We start from the raw sequence: 11,107 nt of genomic DNA, 5'->3' as shown, positions 1-11,107 counted from the left end.
AACGATAGGGGCGAAAATCCCCAGATGAGAGAAGGTTAATGACAAATATGGACATTACAGCCTGACGTCCAGTGGTAGTGTTGTGGTCTGGAGGCGAGATAGGAGGAGATGTCCAAGAGCTGTTTCGTGCATTAGCTCATAAGTATTGGCATTGCTGCCCATTTAGCAATTGCAACTCTTCAGTCCTCAAAATTATTTCTTATTATGGACTGTAGGGAGTTTTTAAAAGTTGTTCTAAAGAGAATAACTGCTGTTAAGAGCTTCATACATGGTTTCACCTTCTAATGCACTTCTAATGTCAAAAATACCTTGATTTAGCCTCACAAATTCAATGTAGATTTGCCAAGACTGCTTGTTTAAATTCCAGAAACTTTGGCTATATGCCTCAGGGACCAAGTCATATGCAGCCAATGTAGTTTTCTACACTATATTATCATTCCAAAAAACCTCCTTTGACAGCAAAACATAAATTTGCTCTGCTTTATCTGTTAACTTTTAAAACAGTATGTCAAGCTCACCAATTTACATGAACTTTAGATCCAGGTTAACAGAAAGCATCAACCAGGGTTTCTGTACTGAACAAGCATTTATTACGAGTAGTTAAACTCTGGCTACAGGTAAACAGCAAACATACAATACTGTTAATTTAAAACTCTAATCATTTTATAAACTGCCCCTGACATACACAAAGAGAAGAGTAAAACAGGTTAAGGACAAAAAAGAAACAAAATAAAAAGTTCAATAAGCTTTGTTCCCAGGTACTGCTGTTGAGATGATCTTCTGTTGACCAGCACATTGCCTCAGTTATTTTTCTCCGATTTCTTCCATTGGTTTGAGATACCAGGTGGGTAGTGCACTTATAAAAGATCTCTGACTTATTAATTAAAAGTCACCACACAAACCAAGGGTTGCAGGAATAATAAACCAGAGGTAAAACAAGTAAAACATAGGAATAGGCATATTGGCTGTACTGGATCTCCATTTTGAAGTACCCACAATGAGGGGGTCATTATGTCTCATTTGCCAGTTTTAGCACATTTTCTTTCAGGGAGATGCAGTATGTGGGTTGAGATCACGATGTCTGTCTTTATAAAAACCAAAAGAACTGCAGATGCTGTAAATGTGGAACAAAGACTTCTGTTTTTGGTGTCTGTCTTAAATGTTTGCTGTCAAGTTAATACACATTTATCAAAAATATTCTTTATAATGATTTGTAGAAATTAGTATACTTTCTGATCTTCTTTATTAAAGGTAATGTGAGGAACATAAACTGTTTTCAAGCATTCCACACAGCAGAATCAAGCCACGGAAAAGAAATCAGTTTCATGGACACAAACCGCACAGTTAAATATATGTGGCTTTGTCCTTTAAGCAGAAATATCAGCAAAATAATTTAAATCATTATATTGCATTCTTCTGGAGTTTTTTTTTTAAAAAAAGCAGAGCAGGCTTCAAAATGTAGTAAATGTGTGGAAGAAAAATTCGGTTAATTCTTGACAGCTCAGACATCACATCAGCAAGAGTGCTACTGCTACAACCATGCGGTGATGGAAATTGTACCTTCGGTTATTTGCACCTTTTATAAATAACCTATTAGCACATTTTTTGAATCTCTGGTTATGTGACCATGTGTTGTTAATGGTTAATTAATGAAATAGACTATAGGACAATTAGTTTTTGGAAATGGAATGAAGAGGTCACAAATTTAACCAATATATAAAAATTTATATAGAATAATCAATACAAACCCACTTTACCTTTATCACTGCTTATTATATCATGTAAGATTCAACAAGCAGAAAATATAGGAAAAGGAAGTCACTAGTTAACTTCTGTTTTCATTTACAGCTTCTTACAATTAATATAATTGGCAATCTTACCTTTCCACTACCACCATACACAAAATACAAAAAGCTGAAAATATATAACAATGGTTAGTCAGCAGGTCAATAGATCTCTGAACATGTAAGATTCTTCCTTATACCTGATTACATCAGAAAAAAAAATTACATCGAGCAGAGATAAAGGTAAAGTGAGTTTGCATTTATTATTTGTATAAATTTGTGACTTCAGCATTCCATTTTCAAAAACTAATTGTCCTAAAGTTACATAATCTAAACAGGCTGTTGAATTCACCATTTCATACTGATATCTATGCTCATGCAAATCAATAATCAATCATAATTATGTACATGGTTTCCATATTCACCCCCAAAGATAGTGATATAGTTTCAGAGCAGGACTTTTGGACCCCTATTAGGAACAGATGCAAATGTGGCTCAAGAGGATTGGCATTGGAAGCATGCTGATTTTCTCGTTCCTAATGCTAGCCATTTCAGAGAAGCTCTGCTTGAAGTTGAAATGACTAGGCCTCCTTCCCACCAAGTGGCTAGTAGCCAATTCGACTCATTAAGAGGTCTGTTAAGACTACTTAAACAAGACTGACTGGTTTCCCACAACAACAGGGGCTAGTTTCCATGTCTGGAAGCATGCAACTTGCAGCAGGCCTGCGCAGACCAGTTCTCCAAGCAGGCATGAAACCCTCCTTGGGTATAAAAACACCATGAAGAGGGGCTCCCTGATTCAGGTGGTCTGGTTGCAAGAGCCATTTTGATTTAGCAAGTTAAGAAGCTGGTTAGAGGATGGCTCCATGTTGATACGCACTCTGTTGCTTACTTGCCACCCCAGCCGGCTTGTCCTCTTAATTTGGAAGGCCTATGACGAGTAGCACCTCAGCTTCAGCTGCCCCTTGTCAACCTTAACTAAACAGCAAATATTTCTCCATGCCAATTAAGGGTGCTAGTAGTATTAGTTCTTTGAAAATCCAAATAAATGACTGTTTCTCTCTCTCCAGAGCAGATCTGAAAGCTCCATTGTCACAGTTTTCCACTAATCTGCAGAGATCATTAGTGAACTCATGTACAGATTACCATGGATGCTGAACTCTTCTGTTGAAACTTGATTTTTTAAGAACTTTGTTTGTTGTCAGACTAAAGCAAGTGACAGAAGTTTGAGACAGTAAGAACTGTCGATGCTGGAGTCAGAGATAACACCGTGTGGAGCTGGAGAAGCACAGTGGGCCAGGCAGCATCAGAGGAACAGGAACAGGAACGTTGACATTTCGGGTTGGGTTACAAAAATCCAATCAATTCTCACTGCCACTATTTAGTCTCTTTCCCCATCTTGCTGCAACTATACAACTTAATTTTGCATCAATCCCTTCAAACTTATAGTGCAGATAGTTAAGAAAAGAACTTGCATTTATATAGTGGTGGTCATAACTTCCGAACATTACCATCCATGATGCACATGTGAACTGTAGGAAACGTGAAATCAAATTTGTCAGTTTCAAGCAATGAGATAATGGCGAGGTAATCTGTTTGAGACCTTGGTAGAGGCATCATTATTGGTTGCAAAACTGCCCTGTTCTTTTTCAAATAGTAGCATGGGGATCTTTTACATTCAACTAAGATGGCAGATCAGGCCTCATTTTTACATCTCATTAGTACATTTACAAAAGGAAGTCTTTCAGTACTACAGTGAGATGGAAGATTAGATTATGTATTCAAGTCTCTGAAGCAGACCCTGAACCCACAATCTGAATTATAATTGCTTTTCAGCAATAACGTGCTCACTGAAGCTCAGTTTGAGTTCCCTTGAGGCCATTCAGCTCCCAACTTTTGCTTTAGTCCAAATATGGATAGAAAGCTGACTCAAAAGGGAAGATGGAATGCCTTTAGCATCAAAACAGAAGTTGATAGAGCTTGACATTTTTTGTTTATTGTATGTGCAGGTAAACACACACAGTCTCCACCTGACCATGTGGTAGATTTGCTGACATTATCCACTTTAAGTACAGGGATGAATGGGTCCAGTATGGTAGAGGGAAGTTACTGGTCTAACTAGAAGAGGCTATTGTATTGAACAGAAAGTAGTTTATCACATACTAGCAACTAATTATAGGTTACATTAATACGATAGATATTGTTATGGAGGCTATGAGCAGGGGCTGGACGTTAGGTTGTGCTGCTCTGAGATTCTAAGCTGTCTTACCATCAAGTCCATATGACATCATCATAGTGAGTGATACTTAAGGTACGCCTCAGTATGAAACCTTTCAGACTCTACACACAAACAACAACATCAAGGAGTCTAGGCAAACTAAGTAAATGGGAATCAAGAGAACAATAATTGTCCACTTGTTGAGGTTTTACATAGCATAAAGGAAGGGTAGTTATGGTTGTTGAAGGTCAATCATATCACTACCAGATCATCAATGCAGGAGTTCCTCAGGGTAATGACCGATACACAAACATCTAGTTATTTTATCAATGACCTTCCCCCCATCATAAGGCCAGAAGTGGGGATGTTTGCTGATGATAGCACACTGTTCAGCACCATGCCGGACTCCTCAAAAATTGAAGCAGAATGGTTCAAGCGCAGCATGTCCTGAATAATATTCAGGATTGAGCAGAAAAATGACAAGTACAATTGATCAAAAATGAAAGTGAATCACCACTTAATACTACGGCTACAAGAACATACCAAATGCCAGGAATTCTGCACTGAGTAACTGGTCTCCTGACTCTAAATATGTCCACAGGATATGGTTAGAAGTGTAATGAATAACCTCCATTTCCCTAGACTTCTGCAGCTTCAAAAACTGTCAAAAAAACTTGACATCATCCAGGACAAATAGCTGCTTGCTTTGCTTTCCATCTACTACATGAAACATTCAATCGTTCTGCAACTGACACACAGTGGCAGCAATGTGCACCCAAGGAAAATTGCTGCAACTCACCAAGTACCTACTAAACCCATGACTGACACTATCAGAAAGACACGGGCAGCAGATGCAGGAGTCTATCACCTGCACACTCCATTTCCTGTGTCATCCTGACTTGGACCTATATCGTCATTTCTTTACTAACACGGTGTCAAAATCCTGGAACTCCCTCCATAACAGCACTGTGTGAACCTACATCACAGACTTCACCAGTTCAAAATAATGAAAGTTCACTCATTTAAAACGAAGATACAAAGAAATTTCTTCTTCTAAAAGGATAGCCAATGCCTGGAAATTTCTATTCAGCATCAGGGAGGCTAGATCACTGAAGTATTTTAAGAAAGAGGTAAGTAGAATTTTGAAACACTACACTTCAAAACGATGGCTCACCACCACCACCTTCTCGAGGGGTGAGTATTAAATACTGGCCTGGCAAAGGAAGGATGGGGAGAATGAAAACCAGTGTTCCAAAATAAAGCAGACATCGCTCAAGCATCTATTATGTCAATTAATATGCAGAGAAAAAGGAACAGCCTTATGATTAGTGCAGATCATTTGAAGAAATGTACCAGTAAAAGCACCTGCTATTCCAAATCATTAACAGTATACATTCACAGAGTAGAAGTCTGTGCCCCAAAAAAAAGCAGCAGTCACAGGCAGGAAAGGTTGAACTAGGTTACTAAACAATTCTGTTAGAGGAGATTCCCCTCCTTTCAAGACAACAGGCAAGGAGGCAGCAAATTGGGAGGCCACTGACCAGATTTCTTTTCCTGCTGCTCTCTGCCACTCAGTGAGGGCCTGGAATCCTTTTCATTCTCCATGTTGGGGTGTGTCCTGAAGTTCGTGAGAAACCAGTGTACTGGAATCAAGGAAGATACATTAATTGTTGTCTCACATACAAAGTGTATACAGCGCTTCTGGAATGCTGTAAGAGAATATGTATTGTGTCAACAAGACCAAGGTAACTGCAATAGCAAAATGCCAAACATAATATTACACAGGTCACCGTTCCTCTAGAATTCAGAGACAAGAGAAAATTGTTAATAGTAGTCGTGTATTGTAGATTGATTTTATAGAAAATCAGAGATAACTTTATAAAATGATAGAAGAAAATGTTGTGTAAATACACACTCAATTGGTGGGGAGCAGGTATAATGGGAGCCTTAAAAATCACGAAAAGGTGCGAGTCGAAAAATGAACACAACAGAAAACCTCTTTGATGTAAGCTGCCAGTTGAAACATTTGGCCCACTGGAAAAGCCTAATGGTGTAATCTCACGTTACACTTTTTTTTCCTAAATACTTTGTAGAACTCAAAACTGACTGTGGTATTTGAAGTACAATTAACAGATGAGTATTTTGTTTACATTTTTCTTAAGAGATTTAAATCTATAATCACTTGTTCTCTTTACAAATGACACCTGATCTCAAATCTGTCCAAATGAATGTCTTTCTTCCTCAACACAGATCAGATTTTTAGATCAACGCGAGTTCTATTGGTAAGTTTTACATCCTAAATGAAATATTCCATTTTTGCATTTGAAATATAACTTTTAGGAAGCTGTGTGTATATTTTAAAAATAGATGTATGTACTATCACCACGTTATTCTAGTTTTATTATTAGTTTCAGTATAAACCACAATTTATTTTGTTTGTAATAGCAATCAATTTCCAAACAATTACATCAAATCATGATATGATTTGAGCTTTTTCAAAAATTGTTTTGAATTGGATTAGAAAATGCAATTCAAATTTTAACCAATGATGTTATCAACTACAAAATGCTAGCAAACGATTGGAGTGGAATCCTTAAATTGAAAGAAAAAAAAAGTTTTCATAATTAAGGCATGAGTTCACACTGAGATCTGTTTCTACCAGCAGTGGCAGACTGTTGATGTCTTGTGAGAGAGGCAATTCTTCACGTGAACCTGACCAGGCACTGTATTGTGTAAACACATGCACTTTGCAGACATAGTATAATAGCAATAAAGTTTATGCATTTATATATGATATTCCTGCCTGGTTAAATTAAACTGAGGCCAGCTGCAGCATTTCGAGTGCTCTCCTAGCTGAAAACAGCTAACTCCAATCAGGTCACAAAACCAATCAACAATGCATTATTACATTATTTTGTGATAATTTAGTGAGTACATTCATCAAATAAATCATTATATAGATATCCTAACATTCAAAACACCTTAGCCCACATAAAACCCTGCCTTTATATATGCTTTACCTATTACACCTACTACACTTGCTTTCAAAATTTAACACCAGCTTCTCAAATTTTCCACATTGACTTCATCCTACTTATGTCATTAATATCCCATCACAAAATTACCGATATTTACTCTATATTTATTATCTTCCATCTACTTCTTATTTCTAATTGACTATTAGTTTCTAGGTCTACATAACCTTAGCATTCTAAACCAAATCACATCCACATTTTGACTGCTGCTCTAGACTTGAGCCAATCACTCTTTTCACATTTATTTTCACTTATGTGCTCTTTTCTATCATCATGCCTCCTCTCCCACCTCCACGCTCCCCTCTCAGGTACTTAGCCTTCATAACTCCCTAACCTAGTCACCCTACAACATTCCTCAGTATTTCTTCTGGCATTCTTTGACATGTTCATTAAAAGTTACAACCCCAATGGTCTCACCTTTTGTCAACCAACTTGTGCCTGCTGTGGGGGGGGGGGGGTAAACCTACTAATTAGCCTGCTATTTAATTCACCCCATCCACTGTTGATTATATCCATGGATCAGCTTGCATTGCCTTCCTCTGCATCTCCTTCTGGAACATCTGCCAACTATCCTCAAGGCACTTGCCATCCACAAATTTATTGTCAACAGTTGCCTTAACAGAAACCTGGATGACAGGTGATGACATCCTTCCCTTTAACGAAGCCTTCTTGTCTGGGGATATATTCCACCACTTGCTCCATCATGACTGTTGCAGTGCAGTGTTTATTACCAGATCACTCGTTAGCCTGCACCACAATTAACTTTTGCAAATGAATCTTGTATATATTAAGAATTATGCTGTCAACCAATTTAGGATTGTCAGTGAGGCTCACAAAATGGTGCACCTGCACATAATGGAAACTAATACTATTAGGACACATAGTCCTATTCTTTGCAGATAGAAATAACATGCACACACATTGCACCTGTTTCTATTTAATAGAACAGGTGACGACCATTCTCTGGCTCATTCCTCAAAGCAATGCCTTCAGCAATTTGATTCAAAATGCCTGGTTTAAATTTAAACAAGTTTGGCAGTTAATGATCAGTCATTACCTAACTGATACATTTTCTGTAGTAATACCTCTACCATTCAGAAGTCATTCACCCAAACAATCAGCACTTTCTTCTCAAATATCATAAAAAATATTGTTTTGCTTCTTAGTGATATTCTTGATGAGTGCAAGGCATAAAGCATTTTTTTCAGCAATTCGCAAGCATCTTAGTTATTGCTTATAAAACAATATTGTGGTTATTGCACTGATCACAACTTGTACTGCTCACACTGAGCCCAGTCTGCTTGTATATCTTATAGGTACAAGGGTTCTGTCTTTTTTCTCATGTATGGCCTTAGGTAGCAGTGACTTGCATTAATTGCATCAGCACTCAAATCATTAGAAGAATGCATGTGGCCTACTGGTAGTCCACAGAACACTGCTGTAAATCATAGATCAGACTCTTAAATACCTTAATCCAGTCATCAGGTTGGAAATTTATTTATGCTTCAGTATTGAATAATTGCCCAGTAAGGTAATGGTTAACAATAGGATCTACACTTCTCCAAAGTTTTCAAATTAGCTGTATGTACAACACAATCACATTTTTAATCATATCACTACTCTTTACAAGCAAAGTGTTAAAGTTAAGGCTGAGTTACTTTAACACATTCTAATTGTGGCATAATGGCGCACAAATGAGCTATGGGACCACAGTCTCCGGTTAAGGGTCCATTTATGACTGAGTTGGCAAAAAATGTCTTCACACAAAATTGCAAATGTTTGGAAATACTTACCGCAGGATGCTGTGGCTATGTATATTCTAGGGAGAGATCAATAGGCTTTGAGAGTACTGAGGTAATTAAGAGATATGGAGATTATCTATTGCAAATCAGCAAGGATTTTATTTGAATAGCAAGGTTGAAGGACTGTTACAGCTACTTCTTATGTTTTAAGCAGATTTTGTCACTTCTAAATTGATTGCAAGCACCTTACTTAGAACAAAGCTACAGGTAAGGTAATTTGCAATTAGAATGTCTGGAACAATATTTTAGTCAAGGAATGTTATATTGTTATTATATTTGGGAATTTTAATGATTTAAAACGTGTATGTAATTCTAAATTGTCATGCAGTGGTAATTAAAAGGATTATTAACATCTAATTCTACCAATTTAATATCTGGGACTTTGGCAGAAAGGAAACACCTTTAAATGAGGCAGGACACTGTTTCAAAATGGTGGCTGAAGCCATCTGACATACGAGCTGACCAAGCTCAACAGGGACTTACAAGATGGATACCTAAATATTGCTGAGGAGCAGATTGTATTAAGATAGTTGAAACCGATAATGCACCTCAACCAACTTATCTGCAACAATAGCGAATGACAAAAAGGAACCTTACAAAAACCTATTATGCAGAAAGTGTACACAGGGACTTCTTCTACTTCAATGGCATCTTAACAGCTTTAAAAATGGGAAGTTAAAAACTCCTTCATAAACATGGATTGTCTTCATTGTGTACCGATAGTCAGCTATGACGTGATCAAAACCCTACAGAGAGAAGTAACCTTATAAGCTTGTCTTAAAGAGATAGTAGCTTTAAGAAGGCCTGTAGAATGGAATAGTTATATAGAAGTTTTGTTTTTGTCAAGCTTGAATCCTATGTCTGTTACAAGTTGAAATACATCAGAGATAGAGCATTTAGAAACAAAGTGAACTGGAAATGTCATAGCACAGGAAAAGGTCTGATTGCAGTTTAAACAAAGCTTTCACCAGAAGAATAACCAGCTTACACTGACTATAGCCACACGGGAACTCAGGGCCAAGATTGGAAAGTACCTTCTTTCCCCTATGGACTTGAGCAGTTTTTCCAATTCCATCCCCGAGCTTAGAAGCATAGAAAACAGAAGCAGTGTAGACGATTCAGCTTTTCAAGCCTGCTCTACCATTCATCCAACTGATCACTCAACTCAGTACGCTATTCCCATTTTCTCCCATACTTTTTGATCCCCTTAGCCCTAAGAACCTTATCCATCACCTTCATGAAAACATACAATGTTTTGGCTTCAACTGCTTTCAGTAGCATAAAATTCCATAGGTTCGTCAATCTCTGGGTGAAGAAATGGTCTGGTCTGTATCCTTAGATTGTGACCCCTGGTTCTGGACTCTGGTCATTGGGAACACCCTTACTGTGTTTACTCTGTCTAGTCCTATTAGCAATTTATAGGTTTCAATGCGATCCCCCTCATTCTTCTAAACTCCAGTGAATACTAGAACCAATCTAGTTTCTATTCTTACATCACGACTTCTATCCCAAGGAATTAGTCCGGTAAATTAATGTTGCTCTCTGTCTATAGTCATCCTTTCTCAGACAGGAGACCAAAACTACACTAGGTGTGATCTCACCAAGACATCCTTGGTCCTGTACTGAAATCCTCCTGCTATGAAGGCCAATATACCATTTGCCTTCTTCATGCCGACTGCACTTACATACTTAGTTTCAGCAACTGGTATACAAGAGCACCCAGATCTTGTTGTACCTCTGTCACAATTCATATAGATTATTATCTGCCTTCTGTTTTTGCTACATCCTAGGTACTCCCATTTAGGTACTTTTTACCTCTTGATAATGTTTATAATTTTTAACTGTGTTTTCTTAAAAGAATAAGACAAACTCTTGCTAACTTGAATAAAAGTGAAATGCAGTGATGCTGGAAATCTGAAATTAAAGAAGAAACAAAATGCTGGAGAAACTCAGCAGGTATGGCAATATCTAGAAACAGGAGACAGGAAAACAGAGTTAAAATTTTGAGTCCAATATGACTCTTCTTTAGAACACCACTTCATCTAAATATCTATTTGTTCTGTTCTTCCCTCTCCACATAGGTTGCCAGACCCGCTGAGTTTCTCTAGCGTTTTCTTTTGTCCCTTTTTCATTTCTAACTAACTTAAGATACGACCAGAGATAGTTGGAACTGCAGATGCTGGTGAATCCGAGACAACAAGGTGCAGGGCTGGATGAACACAGCAGGCCAAGCAGCATCATAGGAGCAGAGAGGCTCTCTGCTCCTAT

General features: G+C 37.7%; 1 long non-coding RNA gene across 1 annotated transcript; it reads right to left on the bottom strand.

The window, feature by feature from the left end:
* Window positions 1-616: 616 nt before the first annotated feature.
* LOC125484382 lies at window positions 617-7,708 on the bottom strand. The gene is made up of 3 exons (XR_007263207.1): window positions 7,455-7,708; window positions 5,544-5,645; window positions 617-1,114 (listed from the first exon to the last, which is right to left on the bottom strand). It is a non-coding gene; the product is annotated as an uncharacterized LOC125484382 (long non-coding RNA).
* Between the last annotated feature and the right edge of the window lie 3,399 nt (window positions 7,709-11,107).

The sequence above is a fragment of the Rhincodon typus genome, chromosome 11 (assembly GCF_021869965.1).
Source record: "Rhincodon typus isolate 14 chromosome 11, sRhiTyp1.1, whole genome shotgun sequence".
Lineage (NCBI taxonomy): Eukaryota > Metazoa > Chordata > Chondrichthyes > Orectolobiformes > Rhincodontidae > Rhincodon > Rhincodon typus.
The sequence above is the reverse complement of the archived record's forward strand: the minus strand, read 5'-3'. Positions and strand labels throughout refer to the sequence as shown.